The sequence below is a fragment of the Pteropus vampyrus genome, unplaced genomic scaffold (assembly GCF_000151845.1).
Source record: "Pteropus vampyrus isolate Shadow unplaced genomic scaffold, Pvam_2.0 Scaffold155, whole genome shotgun sequence".
NCBI lineage: Eukaryota > Metazoa > Chordata > Mammalia > Chiroptera > Pteropodidae > Pteropus > Pteropus vampyrus.
The window spans coordinates 4019138-4031380 of record NW_011888936.1 but is presented as its reverse complement, the minus strand read 5'-3'; positions in this window follow the sequence as shown (position 1 = coordinate 4031380).

The following is a 12243-nucleotide window of genomic DNA, read 5'->3' as shown; positions in this document are numbered from 1 at the left end:
TGGTTTTATTTACATTTCTCTTGACATCATTCTTTTGATTCTAATAGATATCCATTCTCATTGTCTTCTCATTTTTACTGTTTCTAATGATAAGACAATCATCATTATTATTTTTGCTCCCTTCTATGTGTCTTTTTTCCTCTGCCTGCTTTTAGAATTTCTCACTTGGTTTCTGAAAGTTGACTGAAATATGGCTCCATATTCTCCATATTCATCTTTCAAGATTCTGGTTTTGCAGTTGCTGCTACTGTTACTGTTGTTATTTGTGTTATTGTTTTAGCTTTCTGGAACTACTGGGAGCTATTTTAAATCAAATTTGGAAAACAATGTGGCCATTTCTTCCTCAAATAATTTTCCTTCTTCTGTATTCCTCTCCTTTTCTCTAAGGTTCCAACTACTGTTGATATTTTCTCATGTTTATTGATGCTTCTCTCTTGCTTTTGTTTGGATAATCAAGCTTTATTGAGCTATCTTAGAATCCTATGATCCTCTCCTTTGCTGGCACAATATGCTATTGATTTAATCCAATAATTAATCATTTCAGAAACTGTACTTTGTTCATTTTTTCCCACTTTTTTCTCACATTTTTTCCTGCACTTTCTATTTCTTTCTTGAATTAAACATATCTTTATCATTTAAGTATGTAATTATTTAACCTAATCTAGTTGTTTTGAAATATTTGCCTACTGTTACAGACCGATGTTCATGTTCTCTCCTCCCAAATTCATGTTCAAGCTGTATTCTCCAGTGTGCATATATTTAGAGATGGGACCTCTAAGGAAGTAATTAAAGTGAAAGAGGTCATAAGGGTAGAGCCTGATGCAATTGGATTAGTGTCCTTATAAGAAATACCAGAGATCCCCTCCCACCCCCCTACTCCTCTATGCTGCTCTTACCCCCCTCCCCTATTCCTTTCCCTCCTCTCCCTTCCTCCCTCCCCCTCTCCCTCTCCCTCTCTCTACATGTACAGACTGAGAAAAGATCACATCCAGAAGGTAGCCATCTGCAAACCAGGAAGAGTCTTCAGAAACCAAATTGGCCAGAACCTTGATCTTGTTGTTATAGTCTCCAAAACTGTAAGAAAATAAGTTTCTGTTGTTCAACCCATCCTGTCTATGGTATCTTGTTATGGTAGCTTGAACAGACTAATGCAATATATCAATAACTAATTTATCTGTGCATTTGCTTCTATTGACTACAATTTTTCTTGTTAAGGGGTTATAGTTGTCTTCTTCCTCCATATCTCATAATTATTAGTATAGTCAAAACTCAATGGAGAGTATTTTGTCTTGTACTGTTTTTCCTACGTAGAGTCTGAGCCATTTCCTCTGTTGGGAATTTGGGTGAGAAACTGATCTCTCAGAATCTTAAGAACTTCAGTTCAAGTTGAGCGAGAGCTGAGCTACAGTTTTAATTAGATTGAGTACATCCATGATTACTGCAACCTCAATCTACTTTATTGGTGCTGCTGCTGCTACTGCCTTTTTCATCATATTAGTATTTAACCTGGGCTTTAGATATGGATGCCTTTTTAATTTACTGATTCTCATTTATATACAGTTTCATCAGGAATCCATATTTTACACATTTTCAAAATATGTGTGACTATGTGATTTCTTTCTACTTTTTAACTGTTTTCTTGGCAGCCCAGGAACATGGCGTGGAGAGGACAAAAGTGAATCAAGCTATTTGTTTTAATTTTGGCATTTCTCTATTACATTCACCCTGCCATCCTATATCATTATTAAAGTTTGACTAAATTCTCCTAGAAAGTCACCCTTTATGATAAGGTCACCAATTTCCAGCTCGTATCTAGATTATATACCTGCTCCAGGTATGAAAGCTACAGTGACTCCATGCTCACCTATGACTGCTTTCTGCCAAAGTTATATGTTGAAACACAAATTTTATTATACTAATTAGCTGCTCTAAAACAGTTATCAAGAAATACTCAGATCTTTAAGAAGACTTCAACCATGAGACCATTGCTGTATTAAGATCAGGCAAAGAGAAAACTAGCAGGCGTCAGAAAGATCTGGCATTAGGGAATGTTTGGTAACCTCTGGAACAGAAGCCGAGTGGGAGGAGTGAATGTAGGATTATGGGAGATACAAAAGTGAGGGGAAAGTCAGAACCTCCTGTGTAATGCCTGGAAATAGCTTCGGCTTGACAAGCCCATCATGGAATTTACCCCTTCTATGCAAAACTGCTCTGCTTTTCACTCTCTAATGAACTACACAGCTTTCAGGGAACTTTGTTATATGACTAATAAGTCCTAAGGTTAGTCTAAATACAGTTATCCATGGGTCTACAAGTTGGTTTATCATGAGGCATTAGGTCAAGCAGAAAGAGGATGTCTAAATTGAACAAATTAGATTCCCTCTGCCAAGAAATGTAAATTTTAAAGAAAATCAAAGTTGATGGCAGGCATAAGAAGCTGAGAAGACAAACAAATAGACATAATTGGTAACTTGAGAGCTTTTGAATAAACCTGAGTTGTAAGTAGGTCAAACTTACAATGAAACCAGGTCTATGCTAATCAAAACAAAGGAGAAAAGGAAAGATTTAGACTAGTCACGAGTACTGTCATATCACACTCTGCTCAAAACCATCATTTTAATAGATGACTAATAACATCACGGCAGAAACTCAAATCAAGTTAGCACAAGCAAAAGGAGAGGTGGTTTATTAATTTGTTTAACAAAACACCAAATCTATCATTAAAATGACAAAAAAAAAGTGGAACAGATAAACTGAAAGGAAATTTATTTCAAAAGTTTATCATCAATTTTGCAAAATGAGAAAAGTTTTACTTCTGCACACTGTGGAATATTAGAATAATCAAAGTTGGCAAACTTGACACAGTTCTACAAGGATCAATAGACAAATGATATATTATTGAATTGTACACTTGAAATTTATGTAATTTTATTAACCAATGTCACCTCAATAAATTTAATATAAATATATACATACATACATACATACATTTTAAAAGTGAAGAAAACTATTGGGTCTGCATTTATCCTTGATAAGTAGGAATTACCCATGTAGCCTACTTGCCTGGTTGAGTCTTAGTATAGAAAGAAATTGCCGGTACTGTGCTCTACAGGTTAAATCAGTATTGCTACTGTATGAAAGTGTAATAGCTGATCCCGATCAAGCTAACAGTTATAATGTTCAACTGCTTTCCCCTGTTTTCCTACCTCTTATTTTATAATAAGTATTTATATTAATCAGTGTTACTATCAAATGTTATTAAAATACGTAAGAAAAAATATTTAGTTTCTCATGTATGTAAGTTAAAAACATATGTATGTGTATATATATGTGTGTAAAATCTGGCCCTCATGCTAAAATTTTAAGTAATTCCTCATTTCATATTCATTAAATATTTCCTCTTTCATGTTCATGAATTTCACTCATTTGTATATTACCTTTTTATTTTATAGCTAAAAAATAATTTAGAATTTTAGCATGCTACAAGAAATAGTTGAAATAGTAATACTTATTTCTATTTGCCTATATTTTTTGTTTTTGATTACTTTTCTAGATTTGTTGTTTTTAAGTTATTTTTAACAGTTTAGCCACCTCTGCTTTCTGACTACATCTGTACTGAATTATCTAATATTTGTCTTATAAATGCAGTTACTTTTATTTTACTAAGAATTTATTCATTTAATTGTCCAAAAGATTCATTAGAGATGTTTAAAATTAACTGTGACAGAAAGATTGTAAATTAGTTTCACTAGTTACTACACATGAATAGTTGAGTTTATTTTACAAACAACTGTTAAAATAATTTCTCCAATTTGGAAAGGTTATCAGAGAGTGACTTAAAATAACCATGTTATAAACATAGGAGATGTTAACTGTCCAAGTGAATCAGAGACACAACAAAATTATAGACTATGATAACATGTTTTAATGTGGTAGATAAATTCAGAATGCTTAAAGAGAAAGGACTATTATAAAAAAAGGTTATTGCATTATGAACCTATTCTGTCAGTAAAACTGTGGTCAATAACTCTTTTTCCTTAAGAGTGCTTTTGTGCAACTAATTTATTCTCTTTCTAAATCATCCTAGGTTTTAATTTCTTGACCATTTTTTAAAATATTATGTTATAGTTTGGAGCTAGTTCTAGCAATGGACACTGAAATAAAAATAAAACATTTATTTTATTTTTCTGAAATGATCTCTGTATTGAGCTAGAGATTCACAAATACACAAAGATGGAAGCACAAGAGTAAAAATGTTAGGGTGCTGCCATCTATTTTGCTTTTATTTTCTAGGGACATCTCCATTATCTACCTCAGCAATAACTAATTCACATATTTTACTATGCCTTGCTCTGCTCAAAAACACCATTTTTATAAACAAATAACTCATAATTTACTTTCCCAAATTCTTATAAACAATGTTTAAGAACAAGAACTCTGGAGCCAGATGGTCTGGGTTTGAAATCTGCCTTTGTCACTTACAAGCTATGAGACTGAGTTTTCCATCTCTCACCGTGTTATTTTTCTCATCTGAACAATAATGCTTGGTTTGGATTATTGATAAGATTAAATGAGTCAATACTTTAAAAATGATTTAAAAAGTGACTGACACATAGTGGACATTACACAAAAAATGGTCAAGAGTTTTACATGTTCTATTTATATGTCAATCCTTTCTTTGTTCTGTTTTTCTCATCTTTTCTGAAATTATGCCTGACCGGTCACATAGATACTTGCCTATTCTGTGTAAAAAGAAAGACATTTTACTTACTTATTTTTGCATGGGGCATGCGTGCATACATCTATTATTAACAATATAGGACAAATTCTCTGATATTACTATGCTGAACTACTTGTAAATAATTGAACAACATAATCCATTACATACACTTTTTCAGTAGTATGGTGGTCCTTTCTAAATGTGTCTGATATCCGGAAATGACTCATATCCCTACATGTAATTCAGAGTTAGTTGGGGATCCCAGGCCATTGGGAGATTGGGAAAAATTTTATTCAACCCCCAAATTCATAACTTGTGAGAATCTAGATACTGTGATTTCATGAGAGCTTTTTCCTCATGATCTACGAGTTTCTTGTTCTGGATTCTCATTTCCCAAATCAGTTCTTTCTCACAATAACCTGGATTCAGAGCTCATCCCCTTCAGCGGTTTCTAGAAAAACGTTCACTCACATGAAATATCTAATGAATTTTAGAATTACTGAAGATTTAGATATGAGGAAGTTTATGTCATTTGAAGCATCCCATTTTCCTGTAGCTCCAAGATCTATTTTTCTTTCTCTTTTCTTTTATCTGACACAGTAAAATAAATCCTCTCTTGATTCATGTATAGCAATTCCAGGCCCCCCTGAGATCTGGTATTCTACCCCGGTTAGTTTTTGCAAAGATTTTCAACTAAGACAGACCTTTCCTTGTGAACAAGTCTCATGATCACTGCTTAGAGAAACAAATAAGCAAAACCCTTTTTTCTAATCTCTTCTATAAACGAACATTGCTTTGAACTTCAGAAATTGTGATATGCCTTTCCACAGATATGTCATATGTTTTAAAATGGCCAGCCTCACTGAACACATTGGATAATTTAGATGTTTCCTAAGAAAGCATGGGAATCTGAATGTTTGTCAAGAGTCTCATAGAGGGTCTTGCCAACTAAAAGCTGCAAAAAAGCTCAGTTCTATGGCAGAAAATTGCATCCAAAGAGCAAAGAATCAGATAGTACAGGTCAATGGGCAGTAGATTCACTATATGGCAATAGGGTGTCTTAATAAGTAGCTGAGGCAAGATGAGAGAAACAATTTACACTATTCTGTCAGGAAATACTTTGAATTTCAGATAGTTGGTATATGGGAAGTCAGTCTATGGAAATCAGGATGACAATGACTCAAGGAGGAGTAAGTGTTCAAAGCTAGACAGAGAGAGCAAACTTGGAGGGACTTTAGTGCTAGATGGGTAACTCTGATCAGGGCTGCAACTCCAGGAAAAAGAGCAGGAGCTTAATCAATCACGGAAGTCTTAGAGTTGTGTCCTGGAAGAGCTAATAACAATGTTAAATTGCAAATCATGGTATTAAATTTTTCCAGATGGTCTCTGTCTTAAACTAATGGTATGTCAAGCAGAGTACTGTGTGCCAAGCCCAGGAGAGGACTCCAAACCTTTTGGTCCACTGCATCTTGGTATCAAAGTCACCAAAGAAAACAACAGAGTCAATCGAGCACAGGATGGAATGACATTTTACTGACTGAGAGAAGAGACAGAGCCACACCTGCTCCAACAGTGGGTGACTGCCCACCCCCATGGCCAGTGGGTCTCTCCCTCTGGCCAACACAGGGAGACTGGACTATGGTGCATCCCTTTCCTGCTGCACTGGAAGGAGCACAGTACCCTCCCTGAAGAGGACACCACAGCAGTGGGGTTGGCCAGGAGCCACAGGCCACATTTGCTTTAAGCAAAGACAAAGAGACTCATTGGGCCTGAAACAAGGAAAGACATTTCCACATAAGCCTGGAATTGGCTATATGGGCTCTTTATCTCTTGGTAAAAAAATATTTCAGTCCCAAAGCCCATTCTCATCTGACTAAGTAGGAGTAGAAAGACTGCATTCAAGAGACTACCTTTCCCAAAGAAGTGTTCACACAAGCTAGGAAAATTTTGAGAGCTCTTAGCCACAGTAGTGTAGAGTCAAGATCACAGTTCTAGAAGTAATTAGAATTAAGAATCTTAGCTCCAACCAATATTAACTGCCGGATCTCAAGTATGCTAATTTACCTCATTAAAGCTTGGTTTTCTCATCTGAAAAAGAGTGAAAAAATATGTATCTAATGGAAATTTTTTGAGAATTAAATAATAGTATATAGAAAACACCCAGCAGAATGGCTGGAACACAGAAAGCAGCCCCAATGTGAGATTTTTAAGTATCACTGGTGTAGACAGAGCTGAGAAAAAGGGAGACAAGTAAGTGCATCTTCACCTTCAAGGACAATACAAATCTAGATATTAAAAATAAAGATAATAATCAAAGTATGCAACTGAGTATATGTCTTGGTATATGACTGAGTACTAAGGTAGGGACTATAAACTTTATCTTAAAAATCATTGAGATCAAATGAGTACTTCAAAGCAAAGAAATGATACAGTTATATTTGCATTAGAATACAGTCTGAAGAGTGGTTTGACAGGAGGCTGTAATAGAAGGTGTGAAAAGGAAATAATAAATGGTCATCTAACAGTGAGCTTGGAAGAATACCCAGAGTCTCAGGCAAGAGGCGTAATCTTGGCTAAAACTTTTATTTTATTATGCCTAGGACCTGAGCAAAGAAACAAGCTACACCATTTCAGACTTCTAACCTAAGGACATTGTAAGAAAATATATTTCTGTTGTTTAAATGTTTAACAACACTTGTGTTGTTAAATGTGGTTTACTACATTTGTTGTAATTTGTCATGGCAACGATATAATTCTCATACAGTAACTATACGAGAGTTTATTACTCCAGTTTCCAAAAAAATAAAATTTCTAATTTGATGAGAAGTTGGGGGAGAGAGAGAGGGGGAGAAAAAAGAGAATGCATGCCACACGTCGTTTATTCAATATCAATGAAATATTGCAGGACAAATAATTTCCCTGATGGTCTAGTGGTTAGGATTTGGTGCTCTCAGAAGTATTTTTGAAAAAATTTCTTAGTTTTGATTCTAAATATTTTATAACTCAATATTTTGCTTCTTATGCTATATATATGTGTGTATGTAAATGGATGTTTACATGTAGATTTATATATAATTTTATAAAGTTTCCTCTGTTGTATTTTCTGTTCTTTGTTAAAAAAATTATTTTTGTTTCTTTAAATCACTGAAATAATGGGGAAGAATTTTTAGCCCAAGATAGTTTTCAAACACTTTAGCTACACTGATACAATAAAGGTAAAAGATTATTGCCTATCAGGTCAATAATTTGTGAAACTAAGAAGGATTAATTGGATTTATGACTCCTTTCAGCTACATGTAACACAAGCAATACTAATTATATTATCATTAACCTTTGAGGCTCTATTGGTTTTAATAATTTAGTTCTATTATGGACTAATTCGTGATTTTATTGTTAAATAAAGTGTAACCAAAAATAAGGTCAAAATACATAAATACATATTTCAAGAGAAAACAAAATCATTGCCATAATTTTAAAATCTCATCACAATATATCAAATTTTACATTTATTTTGAATTTGTCAAACTCCCTTCAGTTCCAAAATAAATGTCATTTCTAATTAGTGATTATTTTCTTTAGAATGTGCAGAGTTTGAGTATCCCTAACCTACTGAGTTAAGACTTTCCTGCACAACACCTATAGATGAAACCCATGTTATTTTGCTAAATAGTTTTCCCTAAAGAAAAGTAAGATGAATACATGAGGGAGCTATTAACATGAATAACATGAGGGAGCCTCCAATACCTTCTCTTTTCTAAACAGAGATTCCACAGTGCTTGTGACATAACCTGCTCGCTTTCCCCTTTCTCTGGTAATAGTTGTAATTAGGTACGTGAGTGATCAGAAAAAAAAGATTACACATTATCAGCTCTCTTGCAGCTAGATGTGGCCATATACAAATGTTCTGTCCAATGGGATACAGATGGAACTGCTGAGCTCAAGTTCTGACTTGAACCCTTCATTGGAAACCAAAAGCTCTCTCTTTGTTTTTCTCTCTTTCCTTCTTTCTAGAATGTAGATGTGATGGCAGGAGCTGGCGCATACCTCTTAAAACATAATATAGAAGCTAATAATGAGGTTGGCATGGCAAAGACATAGAACATTTTTGTCCCTACCACCAGTTACATAAACTCTGGACTGTGTTACACTGCTTAATTAAGCCATTGACATCTTTGATCATTATTTACTACCGCTAAAATGGCATCCTAATACAGATATTTATTTTAATCATTCGTCTTACATATAACTTGAAATTCCTATGGAGAAAGTAGGTGTTATATGTAAAAGAAATGATTATGTTCATACAACTACCTGTAATATTCTAATCTCAGATTAAGCCAAAAGATTCTCCTCTTTGCCTGATGAAGTCAGAAAATAGGAAAATTTAAAATTATTATATAGTTGCAATCACCATTCTCAAACATTCATGAATAAATACAATGTAATGAAGTTCTCTCACGAACTACATCAAATACTTCATTCTTTGCTTTCTAACTTCTCCTAAACTAATTATTTATTCTATGCCTCCCCTATCCCAACTCTTAGCTACCTTCATATTCTGATGAGAAAAATAGCTACAAGACTCAGACTTCTTATCTTCCTTTCAAAGATAAAAACAATCTTGTATATTTTCCATCATATTCTTCACTCTAGTTACAGGAACGAAGAGTCGACTCTTTTTAAATGTCCACACCTCACATACATTGGGATCTCATCCATTCTCGACATTTGTCTCCATTCTTTTCTTTATTTGAAAAGCAATCTTTCTCTACTAGATATTTTAAGTGATATCCAAACCAGCCATAATCTCTTTCTAAAAAAAAAAAAAAAAAAGCCCACACTTCCCCTTCAACTTCATTCCATTTGTTTTCTCTTTATTCTTGTTTTCAGCATAGGTTCTTGAACAAGTTATTCACATAAATAATCTCCATGTCATCATCTATTAACTGATTCACCTATCAACTCAATCTATTTTGGCTTTACCAATCGTTAAGATCATTAAAGACTATTAACTTCCTTAAGAACGAGTAACTCGTCATTCTTAAATGAATGAATGCTCAGTATATGACCTCTAGATAATGTGGATTTAAGTATAGTGTAACTACAGAAAGAGGAATATAATGGCTAAACTAATTCCAACATCTCATGTTTCCACTTATTCTACCACTTATAATAATACATTCATATTTTGTTTTATATACTTCAAGCTTCATGAACTTTACAAACTGAACTAATACCTTAGGCATGGTCCACTTTGGATCAATAATAAAAATAATTTTCTCAGCTTCAAGATTCAAAGTATGTACAATGGTGAATTCCCCAAGTTAGATTATTTTCTATGTCTATAATAATAAGGTGGACTAGTCTCATTGGCCAGCTGGCATTCTCAAGTGAAACTCAGTCTTCTCATTGAACATTTATTCTAAACTCTACAGTATATTATAGATCAAATAAGATTTTCTTTCTGGTTTGGGTATATAAATATCACCTTGTAAAACATGTGCATGGTAATATGTACTCCCAATTCAACAAAGAAAATTTTAAAACTTATTAGATTGCAACCATTTATACTTCTTAAAATCTAAGTATAAAGGGATTCTTCGACAGCCTCTTTGGCAGAAAGAAAAACTTACTAACAAAAGAATTTGCATGAAACTTCTCTGTTTATTCTCTAATACTGGGAGCTAAATGAGACTAGGGTAGCCTGTACCAACGAATGGGAGAAAGGTTCAGAAATCTAAAACCTTATAGCTAGATAAGATATTTACCTATCATTATAAAAGCAACCTATGAGATTATATGCATGAACTCAGAGCACATTTCCTTTGTGCATCATATCTAAGAAGAACACTTGGGAAAAGATCCTGGCCTGACACAATAAATTCTTTCTGAAACTACAGATAGAGGAAGATAAAGTTGTAAATAATAAAGCTTTATCTCATACATACCATGTAGAGACAAATTTAAATTCTAATATATATGGAATGTACAACATAATCATTCAATAAGGAGTCACAAAGTAAATAGACGTGACATACTGGGAAAAAAGTATACTACTACTAAGATATTTTAAACAAAGCAGACCTTCCTAGAAATCTCAAACAAGGTTACAAAACTGAATTCCTTTTGGTGCTTTTAAAAACTATAGCTGCCCTACTAGATATAGTAAAACCAAATCTCCTAGGGTGGAGCCAGATATGTATAATTTGGAATTTTAACTACTCCACTCTACCAACAATCTGCTTTTTTCACAGACTTTTTCACTCTGTAAATAGACATAAAATCACACTTATAAACCACAGCTCTAGACAGTTTTCTGTACTCTAGCTGATGCTAACTGGTTGGCTTGTCTTTTCAAGTTGTTTTGTGGTGATGAGCTATGTCTTAACTCCTCCCCAGCTGTGCTGTGTTTGGTGGTCCTGACCTCTCTCATTCTCCAACCACTGGTACACCTTCATAGTCCACTCACTAACTGAAACTCAGTGTGTCTCTGGTTGAGATTCAGAAGTTTTGTTTTTGTTTTTGTTTTTTTTAATTAAAATTAATAACTTGGAGAAATACTAGTTCAAAGAAAAGCATACATTAGTGTTTCTATGTATCATAACAAAAATTGTTGACCCACATCCTAAAGAATCAATGAGAGCCCATTTTTGAAGGAGTTTGCACGTGCACACACGCATGTGTGTTTGTGTGTGTGTGTGTGTTGCATGCACAGAAGGCCACATCACATCTCATTGTTTTCCGTGAGAGACTTGTTGATGTTGAGGTTGAAGACGTAGGGATGGAGATGTACAAAAGTGGGTAAGTATTGAGTTAGGAGCTGAGGAACTTTTTTCCAAGGTCCTATTTCAAGACTTAAGTCTAATGACTCAAGTGACTTTTTACTACATTTTAAATTACATATGCTATGTAGAAAGAGTGTGACAAGGATAATCCAACTATCTTGAGGAATAAGGAAGCACTGATACAGCAGTTTTATCTTTACTCTCACATGTTTCTGCCTTAAGAATGTAAGTACTTAGTTATTCTATGCTCTCTGAACCAAGCTAAGGTATAACAGATGCCCAGTTAATTTGCATTTCAGATATATACAACTATATATTTTTAGTATAAATATGTCCCAAATATTTCATGGGCTATAAATAAAAAATTATCTGTCGTTTATTTGAAATGCAAATTTAATAGGGTGTCCTGTATTTACTTGCCAAATTTGGTAACCCTATATCAAGTTCTATTCCAAAGTAATGCAAGAAAGCGGCGAGAAATCAGAACTAAATCATGGTATAAATGAAGAATGTTCCAAGTGATTGGCTAAACATTTGAAAATTTAGAAATAAAACTAAAACTCTCTATACTGGGAAAGAGTTTTGTGAAATTATTCTTGAACTCATATAGGTGAAGACATCTAAAAGTTTCATAATTTTTTTTCTATTTTCAATTTTCCAACTTATTTCCCTTTTCAAAGAAAATGATGGAAATAAAGGAAGAGTCATTCTAGTCAATGGTCTTGATATCCCATTTCA